The 14,986-nt window shown below is 43.8% G+C and overlaps 1 long non-coding RNA gene across 1 annotated transcript in view; it reads right to left on the bottom strand.

Moving 5' to 3' along the window:
- Positions 1–7,135: 7,135 nt before the first annotated feature.
- The window catches only part of LOC142817301 (uncharacterized), a 66,769-nt gene continuing 58,918 nt past the window's right edge, over positions 7,136–14,986 (bottom strand). The window contains exon 3 of the long non-coding RNA XR_012895160.1: positions 7,136–8,731. This is a non-coding gene — a long non-coding RNA (uncharacterized LOC142817301). The remainder of the gene's footprint in view (positions 8,732–14,986) is intronic.

Here is a 14,986-nt window from a genome sequence, read left to right on the forward strand (position 1 = left end):
CCGCCTGGCCACTTTTCACAAAATATTCGATCATCCCGCTCTTCATGACCAACTAATCCTCAATTATCAGTACATATCTCATCGTATCGGCTATCGTCATAAGGTTGGCATTGAATTGTGCAACTCGCATTGTTTTTATCGATCATTCATACTTCGTACATCAGCAGATTGGAACCATCTACCCATATACATACTAACTATTACTAATAACTATCGTTTTCGTCAAGAATTAACTAATTTTGTATAATTAAAAAGTGTACAAAGCATTATGGTATGTATTTTATGTATTATGTTCATATTGTATTGAAGTCGTCCTTACGCAGCTAATATTGTATATTGAGTAGTTTTTGTTTGGCCTTGAGGGTAAATATAATGAAATAAGATGAAATAGCTGCCTAATCCCCACTTTGAGGCAAGCAATACGGGGTCGGTCGACATCTTCGTATTGTATCAAATTTTGTTTGGCTTTGGTGAATTTATTCCTTTTCAAAGAGAAATGATGATGTTTATTCAAGAAGTTTCTTATTACACTACGCGGTTCTTGGTCAGTTCCTCAGAATGTAGGAGGTGGATGACGAGGGGGAGAGAAAAGACGGGGGGGCTAGCGAGTTCTCAAAGTGGTTGGCTACCATCTGCTGGGAAAGGGCGTGAGCGGGTAGAAGATGACAGAAAAGAGATGTTACAAAAAGGAAAAACATAAAAACTGGGAAAAGAACAATAATACACTAAACGACATCGCTCAGAGTCTGTATCTGAAACCAGTTGCCCGCAAGACGCGCAACAACGCTCTAAATGCCTCGCGTGCCGACGACGGTCTCGGCCAGTGTGCTTGCACCCTTTCCTCCGACAATAGTCGATTGTCAATTTCAAAATGAACTTTTGAAAGTTCATTTTCTGTCACACTGAAGCGTCAAGGCGATCACAGAGAAGATAGGTGTATGTCTCTTCGCAGTTACAGTTCTCACATGTCGGGCTGCTGGCCGTTCCGATTCGAAACGAATAAGCATTCATAAAGGCCACCCTCAGAAGGAGCATGTGCCACAAGTGGCCGAATCAATGAAGATTTACGAGTACGGTCAAAAGGTCCTAGACAGGGCTTCCGTATAGACTACGTGGGACAGCGGCCTGGAAGTTTTTCACAACCCCTGTAAATAATTTATTGAATTCCCGCTATATCATGACACTATTGAACAGCTACTACGTGGTTTATTGGCAACAGAACGCAGTTGCTTCAGCCTCTTCAAACTCACAAGTTTATGACCACCACGTGCCTTGCAAATACGAGAACTATTAGCGATACACGAATGGTTGTAGCCAGAACGCACTTTCTGTGTGCGTTTTTGTTTGCTCATGAGTGCACGTGCGTTTTTTCTCCTCTCTCTCTACCCACTCTTTCTTGCCCTTATTTCCCCACTCTCAGTGCTGGGTAGCAAGCTGGATGTCAATATCTGGTTAACCTCCCGGCTTTCCTTTCTCTTTCTCTCTCTCTAGGAACGAGTTTTTCCTGCTCTCAACTAGTTGAACGACCAGCGTCTACCAGAAGAACGACTATCACGCCATCGTCCTGACCTAACATCGCATAATAAAGCCTCACAAGCGCTATTAGGCTTCTTGCGATCTAGTGGCCTACCAGAACGACTTTGAGTGAACGCTTCTTTCAGGTTGTATGTGTATGGCTACGATTGTTTTTTTAATCCCATATTGTTGTCTTCTCTCTATATCTCTCTTTCATCCCCTAATCCGCATCCCCAGTGCAGAGTAAGATGACAGATATTACCTGACGGCCAACCTCCCTGCCTTCCTCCTTTCTTATCTCTCTCTAGGAAGGAGTTGTGTGCTTGAAAGTTACTGAGGAAACCTTTCTGGCTCATTTCATGTGTATAATTTGGCATCACCATGACCGTGCCTTTTTGAGCAGCCTTTTTTTTACCCGAGCTGTTACGTGATTGAACGTTATATATACAGTGTCACTCTAAACTCTCAAGGCTGCTAAAGAGCGTGCAATTAGGGAAAAAAGTACTTCATGTCCACGAAGTGAAATACAATGAAGGAGCTTGTTCCTCCCGTCCGTTCATTGGTCTGTCCGTCTGTCTGTCTGTCTGTCTTCTAGCAAGCGTCTCCTACGCATCAGAGTAGAGCGAGCACCGCGGCGCTTCTAGTGAGTACGCCGAGTACTAGGAGCTGCTACGATGGACAACTAAGCACTAGCCTACACCCTAAGGAGCTTTTCCGCTAGAAATGTTCTCAGCGTATAATTTTAGCGCTGATTTGGAGGTATACGAACACCGTGTGAATGATGCAGCAGCGGCACTTTCGATTGGAAACCGGCTCTTAAGCATAACGTGTAAAAAATAAATAAAAACAAGCCTAGCTGTGCACTAAAACCAATTAAGAAGTCGTTTTTGTGGCATAACAAGAACGTTAAATGAGAGAATTCATCTTGGGCAGGTTGAGCGCCTGAAAAAAAAGCTCAACATAGCATTTCTGTTATGCTGAATTATTTGCATAACGTAACGTAACAGACATACCGTTGGAGAACGGCATAGTAGTTATATTAAAGAAAAAAACAAGGTTTTTCTTGTTGGTGCAAACTTCTGAGCTATGTTACAGCTAATTAGTGTAATAAAAGACAAAAAAATTAAGAAGGAAAAGCATACAGGACGCAGCACCCGGTCACTCTTGCCTAATTAAAGGGATGCAAAAGCGAATCAATGACTTGATTTAGATTGATAAGATGCACTCTGAGGATTCTGATATCAAAAGTTTCACTGTGGCTGAAGGTAACAAACACGGGGGCTCTGCACTGACCAAAGTCAAAAAACTGCGAAACATGCGGAAAGACGTTTCTGTATGAAACATATTTCTCTGTGAAACTATCATTAGTTAAACTGATTGCAGTTTCACTGTCATCAGTTGATCATTAGCAGAGAAAATTAAGTTTGAAGCTGAATTTGTAATTTCTCGCCGAAATCATCTCGCATGAATAAATTTTAAAATGTATTTTTGTACATAATGAAACAAGCTTCAAACAGTACGAACACTCAGAAAGGATACTGAACGAGCACCTACTAGCAACTGAAAATTTTCATTTCAAAACGAGCACTCTTATAGGAGCACAACACGCACATACGTCCCCACAAACCGCTCCTATTATCATCAACCTCAAAAAACAACAAACCACTCCCAAAATCGATGGCATACAACCAGAACTGGCATACAGCTCTCATCGATTATGGGAGCGGTTTTTTGTCATCTATTGTTGTTGATGATAATAGGGGTGGTTTGTGGTGACGTATATGCGGGTTATGCATCAATAAGAGTGTTCGTTTCGAAATGAAAATTTTCAGTTGCTGAGAAGCGCTCGTCCTGTGCCCTTTCTGAGTGTTCGTACTTAATGACGCTTGTTTCATGACGAACTTCTGCCGACATGCCCAACTGGCAGTCATCCTAAATGTACTTTTCGTACTCTCGTGACATTGACTAGATAAAATGTTGTGAAAGTTTATGTGCTAAGTTTACGCCAACCAAAGATAACAGTGTACTTGACTTTTGTCGGTTAGAACTATGTAGAACCCAGTAGCCCCTTTTAACACATATGCTGTCACGGTGTTTTGTGCGGGAACCTCTAAGTTACGTCCCTCCACCTCATTTTCTCTTCGTGCGTTTTCTCGCTTACGGAGCGTCGTGTCGCGGTAAGAGTGTCGTTTTTAACTTTCTGAAGTTGTACTTTACGAATACGCGAACTAGCGTTTTGCTCTTTAGTGTCCCTTTAAGGCAGCTTACACAGCGCCCAAGATAGCGTAGTTGTGTTTTGTATGCGTTTTTTTGTCTTACAGAAGAATGCCAATCTAGCTGCTTCATATTATTATATTTATTTACTTTTTGCGTGAGTCCTTATTAATTGTGACATAGCGCATAACTTTTTGTGAATGGTATCGTTTCGTGGCAAACAGCCAAATACGCAAAACTCAGTTTTGCTGAAATAAGACTAAGCCAAAGTGGAGAGAACGAACACGGGCGAGACATCGAAGTCGGGCATATGACTGCTCTGAAACTTTAACGAGGTGCACTTCACAGCGGGGTTCAGCAAATCCTAAGGGACATCATATTTCTGCAATTTTTGCTTGTTCTATTTTTTGAAGTTGCACCTACAGAAAAAACAAAACAGTGAGCTTGCATAGTTTGCAATTCCAATGCCTACTTCCCTATTCAGTCGACATGAGTTGGAGAAATCAACGTGAGCTAAGTTCAAACGGCAAGGACTGGCTATTTGACGACCGAAGGAAGGGCTGCCGAGTTAGTTCTTTTTCTTTCCCTCTGTCTTGCACGGTTTCTCGAATCTCTAATGCAGCGCGTATGCGCGATGAAACACTCTGTCCCCTGCATTGTGATAACGCAAGAAAATATCTGAAAGAGAACGTCCTTAGAACTTTCGTGATTTCCCGAGAAGATTCCTCCGTCCTCCATCACCCCCTCTCTCCCACATCTTCCCTCCTTCTCTAACTTACAGACATGTTCAAGAAACATTTCAACGTTCTCTTCAGCAAAATCTCGTTTGAATATCTGTAGTTAAAAGGCGAGAAAAAGTCCAAGTTTCTAGGAAGAGTAACTGGGCTGGTATTTACGCAAGGTGTGTAGAATAGCGTACACGTACTCCGGGATACGGTATACGACACATAGCACTTGTGTGGCGTGCATCATTCCTGACTAAATGCGCGCTATTTTACTCGAGCAACTTCTCCTCGCGTGAGCAGCACGCCATGCTCCCATTTACGACCCATCGAATCGGTGCACCGCCTTGCGGCATCTCGGAAGTTGTGGTGTCTGCAGACATGCGTGTAAAAAAAAAATACACTCCGATGCGTGAACAGTGGCAGTTGAAGAGCGTGACGACAGTGTCGTGAGCAAAAATGGTGGGTCCTTTAACGTGTCCGTAAAACCTGCGGGTCGAGTTCCCAAACTGATCTAGCCATAAACTCCTACCCCTTTCAGAAAAAAAAAGAACATTTGAAGTGTCAACGTACGCAACCGCTTCCACGCAGGTATCAACAATCCACATTTCTCGAAAACGTCTCTTGAGTCGAGTGCCATAACAGAAATTGGTGACGCTTGCAACGTACGATTTGTTTTTCTTGAAGAAAAACGGGCAATCATTCGACATTCGGACGTTTAACCGCTGCATTCGCTGCCATTTGAGCATTTTTGCCACCTCAATAAAGAGTACGCCGGCAGTTTTCCTCGCACTTCAACACCTGTGGTACACGAATGTTTAAACTCTACACGCACGTTAAGCATGAAAAAAAAGCTACAAAAAAAACGTGGAGCACTCTAGACCTAGTGTCACAAACTGCGTACGCGTCATTCGCATTATAAAATAGAAGCAAACATAAGCTACTGTCTCGCGTGCCACGTGGCAAGTGGGAATAGCAAGCAAGTGATTCAGTGTCTATCGTACACCATCTCCAAAAGCACGCCCACCACCGAAATGACCCCGGACAAGGACACCAACGGCTCTCCTTTCTCTTTACAGTGATTTGTTTTCTCTATTTCAGTTTCACCTTTCACCTCTGTTTTCCTTCGGGGCTACGGCAGCTACTGTATACTGTAGCCCCTCTCCTATAACCACCAAGCACATTCCGTTTCTCTTCATTTACGATCCACCGGTTCTGCTGCTCACGCTTGGGCCACCACTGCCATGTTCTCTCTTTTGTGAGTGTTGCTGACAAATGACCACTATTTAGTGCGCTTTTTTTTCTATTCTCCGTACTCGCAGCTATGCTTTTGCTTTCGCCTTTCGTTGTTCTGGTGCCGTGATTTCAGCCACTTCAACGGCCTTTTCGAGTTCATTTTTAATGCCATAGCTCGAGAGTGGCCGAGCCTGCAGAAACACTGAGGCCGCACCTCGGGTGTGAGGATCGAGGTTTTGATTTTTTGTTGTTGTTGTTGTCTTGTTTCTGTGTGCCAGCCTTTGGGACAAGGTGAGCAAGAGATGGCGAAGCAATCGTGGTCCCGCCATCATGCCTGTCTGTTTGGGCCCGACATTCTCTTTCGACCGATGCGCCTTCGGACGATACGAAGGAGCAAGCATTGTGCCTCTTGGTGTTCCTATCTACAACACGCAATTGCATCGATCATACACTCATGCCGTGTGTACCTTATGGTAACACCTTGACGTTCAACAGCGTGCTTTATTTAGAGGTATTTGTTTGCTTGCGAAACTTAAAGTAGGGCCGGGAAAAAAAAAGATGAAGGATTTGTCTGTTTGCTTAAAACCTCATAAAAAAATGGAAGGCCTGTTGAGTTTTTGTGTCATACCAAGCACGTGAACATCTTGTATATGTCTCTTGACTTTTTCTAAACCGCACGTTAACTTTGAGAGGAAGAGAGTGCCTTGGGCTAATTCTTTGGCGCTGTCGATTTGTGGCCCAACAAGGACGGACGTCGGGAGGTGACAGTGCTTCATCTGAGTGTAACTTGTCATTACTTCGTAGCATGATGCCAAGTGATGTGACTCAACATCACTTGGCATGGCTTCGCATGGCCAGGACCATCTAACAACCAATCAGCTCTGTTGTTTCTTTAGCTTTCGCTTTGTACCGCAAGCTACGCAGAGTGTTTTTTCTTTACTTTAATCATGATATAAAATTTTGTTATCGCTTCTATGGTTTAACTGAGTCAACGTATAGAAGCTCACAGGTTCAAAAGGCGCGTTTTACGTCTTCCATTTTTTCCTCTGTATGTGTTTCTTTAGTATTGAAATGAGAGCATGCGCCACTGCGCGCACATTGTGCCATCTTGCTGGTAATGCTGGAAACGCCTTAGTCTCCCCCCCCCCCCTGCCCCGAGAGCCCGTCATCAGCGGTAAGTGGTACATATAAATTGCTTGCCATTTGAACGTTGAAGGGCATGCTTTTCCGCGGCTCAGTGGTTAACGCCTTGTATTCATGGCTCAGGTTCCACATTCGATTCCGCGCGCTGGAGTCTTGTTCAGGATTCTTTCTTTCTTGTGTTTTCATATATATATATATATATATATATATATATATATATATATATATATATATATATATATATATATATATACATATATATAGGTATACATATACGATGAATGACAGTGACACCGACGGCAAAATCCAGCCGAGAATGTCCATATAATTGTTATCGAAAATAAAGTATACGGCTCCAACACATTCAAGATTGTAATTAGAGTACTCATCTTTTAAGCTTTTCTTCACAATCATTGCTCCACAGCTGAGGTGTAATAGCAATACCCACTTTGCATAGGTGCAAATCAATCACTAAAGAGCTCTCACTGACAACACCACAAAGTAAACAACCCTTAACTATTTGGAACCACATAAAGACAGAAAAATGGCGGAAGGCTTCGGTATACAGTTGCTACAACTTCATAAACAGGAACTTCGTAAGCACTGTACATCTGAAACACTGCCTTTGTTCGAACACCCTCACACCCGAGGCTTCTCTAATGGTCCCTTAATTTGTCGTGCTGTTCTAGGATAAGGGCTAAAAAGTAACGTCAACAAAAAAATGACGTTCTCTGGTGACAACAGGTAACAGGAACCAAAAAATATGAAAAAACACGCTTTTTGTGGTACTTTGTTGCTTTTATTTCTATGTTACTTCACGTTGGCGTGTAGAACTGTATACGTTCAGAAAAGCGCTAATTCTCTATACCTTGACTCCCTGTCGGCCTAATGAAAGAAAATTGTTTAAGTTTATGAAACACGGAAACGTGACTTGTGTGCGCGAGGCACCCACGGGCAATCGAAGTCTTTTACGGGCGCGAGGGAGGCCAGAACTTCTGATCGGACCAGGTAAAGGCGTCGATGTAATTGAAGTCGGTGGTTGTATTGTCAAGTCAGTATTTTTTTTTTCTGAAGCCGAAGTCACCCCATCGGAGTCACGCTGTCGTAACGACGGTATACCCCGTATGTTTGCTTCATCACTCCGACATTTCGACATATACTTACGTTCTACTATACTTTCCGCCTACTGTTTTCTGACGAGAGATCAGGCAGCGAGCATCACTTCATAACTTTCCCTGGAGGCACATTTAAACTGTAAGCCAATTTTCAAAAAGTAAGCCAGGTAAACTGGCACTACCCACGAGAAAGCTTGTCATCATTGGGCTTCCTAGAGGAAAAGTCTAATAAGCCGCCAAAAACATGTACGTGCGCCTGAATTAGCTAAAGCCGATACGAACCGTTATGAAGCGACACGTCACAAAAACATTACGGCAGTCAGGCTAAGCAATAAATTGCGGCTAACGGATTTCCTGAGTGTTTGCTAGTGGGCAATAATACCTGCACAAATATTTATTAATAATAATTTCTGAGTTCAGATAGAGAAATATACCTGGTCAACTTAGCATAAAAAATTCCGTTGCCCTTCCCTCATCTTATGTTGATGTGGCCTTAATGCGTTGTAAATGACTTGTAAAACATCGAAATCTGTTAGCCTGACGAAGGCAACGCCCCCAGTTTCGCCATTTGGTCGGTGCCTGCAAAATAGGCAAGAGTGATTTTCGGGTCATTTTTTTTACACAGGATTTTTGTTTCTTTTTCCATAGTTTTACGTTCAGCTTTTCTGTTGCTCTTTCCAGGAACAATGGCCGGGATGTTACTGAGTCATTCACATCGAACTTTCTCTCAGGTCTCGGGGTTTTCGCATCTTTCATTTGCTTCCAATCTCGGCCTCGGCAGGCTTCCTAAAGGAGAAAAAAAAGATAGAAAAGAAACATGTCACCACACTGTCGAGTTTATTATTGTACATGAACGCCGGAAAGTCTTTCTAAGTGGCCAGACTACTGCTTTCGTTGCTGTTCTCAGACGAAAGGTATTTGTTGTTGTTTACTTTCTCATGTGCTTTTCTGGGCCGTACGTTCCACGCACAGTTGTCTCTTAACGTCTGTCCTATCACTTCAACTCTCTTATTTAGATCTCTTGATTACCTTATTCAATAGCGTGTACTTTTCCACGCTGCTCCATCAAAAGCGAGATCTAGCGCTGCATCTTCTATGCTCCACGACCGTCGGAGCAGATGTCTAAACGGGCCGAATGTGATTTGCTTGTTTCAGGTTGCATTTGTCGTCGTCGTCGTCGTAGGCATGATTTGTTTGTTTATTTAGTTATACTTTGTTTTGGCATAGGAGATGTCCCCGTTGTTCTCTAAAGAGATTCTGTTTTCTCACCAAACTTTGTACGCGGGTCACGGCCGATGCCTTTCGAAATTTTCCGATTCCTAGAAGATGTTGCCATTGTTTTTCCTTCAACGCCATCTTTTTTTTTTGTCACTTTCGCACTCTTATTGCCATGAAAGCCGTTCGTCTATATTTGGAGAGGAAGAGAAGGAAAGCTGTGATGCTTCTTTTGGTTCCGATATCGCTAAGTATCTCATGTGTCTCATGCCGAACATCTTCGCGGTGCTTGCTTGGCATACTCTACACTTGTCCGGTCTGGTATGCTCTTCTTCCTCTCGTTTCTCTCTTATTTCCTGGATGTAACATTGCCAGACATGTTACTTGGTACTCCCCTTTAATTTTATCCTTTTTTTCTTCGTTCTCCACATAGTTTTACTCACTTCGCGCTATTGGGGAGACAGTAGGAGTAGCCAATATTTGATCGTGACTCGCAGTGACGATACCGCAGTACGTGATGAGAAACGCAATACTGGAACAGTCGAATGGATTTACGTTTTAGCTTTTGTCGTTTCTTCTCCCCCGACCGCAATGAAATAACGGGACTTGCATTCGGGCTTATGGCAACTATTTCTTTTTTGAAGGTATTTCTTTTATCAGGTAATAATAATAATAATAATAATAATAATAATAATAATAATAATAATAAATCAGCGCTGCTTTCGCGTGTAAAACCTTGTTTCCATGGTACTTACCCCAATGAGGTGGATCACTTATACAAAATGAGTTCCGACAACAATTTTTTTTAATTCATGTACCAGCTTGGTTAGCGCAAGTGCATAAATTCCTGGGTTAAGACACTGTTCTAAAATATAGGCTAAGATTTATTTATTCAATTATTTATTTATTTATTTATTTATTTATTTATGTATTTATCTTGAGTACCTCAAAAGCCTCAGCTACGGTATTACATTAGGGATGAGTATTATGGATCACACAAAAAAAGTGACTCGAGGGCAATCTTGAATTGATGAGGGTCAGAGTGGTCCACGGTAGATGCAAGCAGATGGTTCCAGTCCCGTGCGGTTGAACGAAAAAAGGAGCTAAGATGGCCAGTGGTTTGTGCTGGTGAAGGGTATACTGCTTTTGCATGGTTTGTGCGGCTGGAGCCCTGTGCTGTTCAATCTTACGTTAATTGCTCTCCCTGAGCATCTGCCAAGCACGGTCAGGCTATCAATGTACGCAGATGACACCTGCATTTGGGCATCGGCTGTAATAACACGCCTGCAGTTACGAGGAAGAATTCAAAAAGCTGCCACTGAAACATTACACTGCTTCCGAAATCGAGGCTTGGAAATTTCTTCCGAGAAATGCGCCCTCGTAGCTTTTACACGAAAGCCTATGGATAAGTACACTATAAGCATCAATGGTCAAACTGTACCATACGTTCGATCGCACAAGTTTTTGGGCGTCATAATTGACAGGAATCTATCATGGAGCGATCACGTTTCGTACATGAAGAAACGGTTAATGGACATCTGTAATATACTGAAGTTCTTTGCAGGGAAGACTTGGGAAATGTCTGCCAGTGCAATGCTACAGCTGTACAGAGTACTTTTTCTCGGTTTCCTGCGGTATAGTTTACCGGCATTGACTAATGCAAGCAAAACAAGCCTTCGAACGCTACAGAGTGTTCAGTCCCAGGCACTCCGGATTTGCCTCGGCTTGCCACGTAGTGCGTCAACAATGGCTACTATTGCTATCGCCGGTGACCACCTCATCACGACACATATCGACGTTGAGGCACTCCGGACACATATAAGGCATATTGCTCGGACACCCTGCCATCACCTAGCCTCTTTACCAGCAGACAGACCACGTCCGTCATTTTGCCAAACAGTCACCACATACCGCGATTCTTTGCCAACATGCTTCACACCCGCTGCCAGGCCTTCGACTCTTCCCTGGTGCCTGACTCAGGCTAACATCAGGCAAACTATACCTGGCATACAGAAAAAAACAGATATGTCGTCACCTGATCTTAGACAGCTTGCTCTGCTGTTGTTATACGAGACGTATCAAGGCTGTATACACGTATACACCGACGGTTCTGTTTTACAGAAGAGTTCAACGTCATCATTTGTTATACCGATAATAGACACGACAAGAAAATTCAAGACCTCCCACCTTACGACATCAACGGGAGCAGAGCTCACAGCTCTTCGTGCCGCTTTGCAATTTATCAGCGATCAACAGCCAAAAAATGGACAATTTTCAGTGACTCAAAGGCGGCACTGCTATCCCTTCTATCCCCTTTACGCCACGGCCCGTACGAACAGCTGGTATTTGAGATTGCAGAAAAGACTCACCAATTCATTGAGGAAGGACATGAAATAGCCTTTCGATGGCTGCCAAGTCAATGTGGAATAATTGGCAATGAACGGGCCAATCGAGCTGCCCGTTCTGCCCATACTGAAACCGATGAAATATCAATTCCGCTTTCCAGAACTGACGCTGCACGGAAACTCCGCATGCTTGCTCGCAAGCACACCACGTCACAATGGAACTAGTCACATTTCTTCCATGCACGGTAGGTACTTTAGACCCAACTCTCAGTCTTCGAATTCCTCTGGAATTACGCTGACGAGACGCTACTATGCTGTGCAGATTATGGTTGTGCGTCGAATTTACTAATGCGTACGCGTTCCGCATAGGAATGGCTGACACTGCTGCCTACGACCATTGTGGCAGTGATGAAACAACTTGGCACATTCTGTGTGAATGCCCACAATACTCCTCGCAGAGACAGTCACTCTGCAATGCACTAGATGAACTGGACAACCAGCCTCTTTCGGAAGAAAGACTCCTGCGCTGCCGACAGGACTTTATGTCGCAGAAGAAGGCTGTGAAGGCGCTCATGCGCTTCTTGCGTTCAACCGGCCTGTCCAAACGACTGTGATTGGAACTTTCTGAAGGTGTGTGCATGTGTTTTTTTTCTAATTTATTTTATATCTCTCTATAGCTATCCTCTTTCCGACCCTTTTCCCCACCCCCGTACAGGGTAGCAAACCAGTTCGTCTAGGTTAACCTCCCAGTCTCTTCCTTTTAATTATTTCTCTCTCTCTCTCTCTCTCTTGTGCGGCTGGATGTGTGATGCCACCGTGATCAGTTCCCATAGCGCACAGCAAAACTCTAACACGGAGGCCACGTTGACAATGACGATGTAATACAAGTGCGTGGTGCTTGAACTTACTCATTTCGCTGACCGGATTTCTTTCATAATTTTGATATCGTTGCACTTAATGTATGAAACAGAGTATAGACACCGTAAAATGTAATGTTTTAGAAGATGCTGTATATAATTGAACGTGCGAACCTCCTTGCGCAAACTGTGCATTCAGGATCATCGTTGGGGCGACCCTGCAGTTTACGACAGCATGCTTGCGACAATTACAACCTCAGTTCATGACTACAGGCTCAGCGTGCGTCGCAGCTAGCTGCCTTTGTTGCAAGGTTAGGTTTGATACAGTGGAGAACTATTTTACGAATACATCTTTCGTTAAAATTGTTTGTTACAGGGCCACCGCTTTCGTTAGTATATGCACTCTTCATCACATTCGATTGAAGTCATCATTTACGCAGTTGGCAACAGCACGAACTCTGCCGGAAGCAATAACACGTATCTCTTGCTTATCATTTCCTCATTCTGTGACTATAGCTTCGAAATTTCAGAACTTGTGGATAGCACGCCAGCGAGAGCACGCGCTTAATGCCATTGCGATGAAGCAAGTCCTGTTTTTCATATGGAGACAGAAAACTATATACAATGCAGGTAGGTATATACAATGCAGGTAGTAGTTGGCCCGTTGCGGGCAACCCCTCATACCACTTGGTGAGCTCCTCATTAGAGAAGCACATTGGCATCCAACGCGACTCGGGCTCGATTGACCAGGGCCTTTTGGCTCGCCAGGTCGGAGCAGCCGAGCAGGGCTGCCTCCAAGTTCTCCCGTGTGTTAAGTTTTCTGCGTGAGGTGAGGGGTTGACTGGCATGCCCAATTGACTGGAAGTCCACACCATGTGGAAGATGTCCGAAGACTTCTCTGCACAGTGCGGGCACTTTCTTGTACAGGCAGGATTGAGATATATAAAAACCACCGGGCACAGCAGTGTTTTGGTGTAAAATCGAAGAAGTAAACGTTCCTCCGCCTTTGTAAGGCCCTTACAGGGTTTAGGATAAATTACATGAACGATTACGTAGACTTCAGTCATTTCTCAGAATTTTGAGGTCGGATTAGTTACGAGATCCATTTGGTGAGGGTCTGAAGGCGTTACCCAGAGAGTGAGCGCGCAGGCGGCGGCGCCAGCCACTTTATTGTTTTCGAGGCCCATGTGAGCTGTAGCCTATATTATCCTACGAGACGCGGGATTCCCCTACGTAATTGCTGGTTTGTAAGGTGCGCTACGCCATGTGTTAGACGTACATGTTTGGAATAGTTCTGCTAGGCCCCTCTCAAGTCTGTAATGATGTCACGCGAGTCCTGGTCTGTGGCAGTTAGCGTGATGGCGACATCCTCCACATGTGTTATGTACTGTGCTTTGAATGTGAGGCCATTCACCGCGACCTTTTGATGGGCGACTGTAGCCGTGTAGAGAACATGACTGACTAGTATACAGTTTGTAAAATGACACTGACGGAGCTGTTGACAAACATAGCTGATCTTTTATTTTCCTCGCAATAGAAGCCACTCTGGGTGCACATTAAAGAACCCCAGGTGGTCGAAATTTCCGGAGCCCACAACTACGGCGTCTCTCATAATCATATGGTGGTTTTGGGACGTTAAACCCTACATATCAGAAGCCAATCTACACAGCTATGACGCAATAACCCTGCTACGCCGAGGAACAGATGGCATAACGGCCGTTCCAAACTTTATTTATATGCAATAATACGGAAAGACGGGCTAGTTGGTACTGCTGCATAATTGAAGTTTTTGCGCACACACACAAGGACACAGAAGAAGGGAACACAAGGACCAGCGCAGTCCTTGTGTTCCCTTCTTCTGTGTCCTTGTGTGTGTGCGCAAAAACTTCAATTATTTATTTATATGGGCTGTGAGAAACTCGAAACTGGCAAGTCGAGTCAAAAGTCGAGTTGTTGCACGTTTACACGCGTCTTGCAAAGTGGGTTGGACGAGTCGATTCCCTCTTTGCTGGCTGGTGCACCGAAATCGTCTCAAAAACTCCCGCTTCCTGGCTCGATGCTAACATAAAACAGCGTTCCAGGCTTGTGCCAATTGTGCCGATTGACTCAAGTGTCCGACATTAAGATAATCATATATCTCTTTGGGGCGGTTATGTTAGTTGATGTGACGACCTCACCTGATCTCGTTGTTGATCTCAAAGAGCTTTTTAAATCCTGATTGGAACTAGTTTTTTTTTTTTACTCTTACTGTTAGGGCCTTATACCTGAGTCTGCCTTAAAAAAAGAAAAAAAGAAGAGCATCTGAGCGAGTCTGTCAATATACGATGCTTGCTTTTCTTACGAAACAATGAGCCTTCCACAGAAGGTGATCTCTCGCCCCAGTTCATGCATGATTTCGCGAATGTTCATGAATGGTACGAGAAATGCGGCCATGTTTATTTTGCCTTGTATAGCCGGCACACACTGTTTGTTTGAAAGAAAAAAAAATAGACTGAACAACGTTTTGATAACGCAAATGACGGCAAACCAATCGCTGAACTCGCTTCCGGTGATAGCGACGTATCCTGCAGAATATATAGCTCTCCGCGTATCCTTTATTTTCACGTGAGAGCCATTCTGATCTG

The sequence above is a fragment of the Rhipicephalus microplus genome, chromosome 5, assembly GCF_043290135.1.
Source record: "Rhipicephalus microplus isolate Deutch F79 chromosome 5, USDA_Rmic, whole genome shotgun sequence".
NCBI lineage: Eukaryota > Metazoa > Arthropoda > Arachnida > Ixodida > Ixodidae > Rhipicephalus > Rhipicephalus microplus.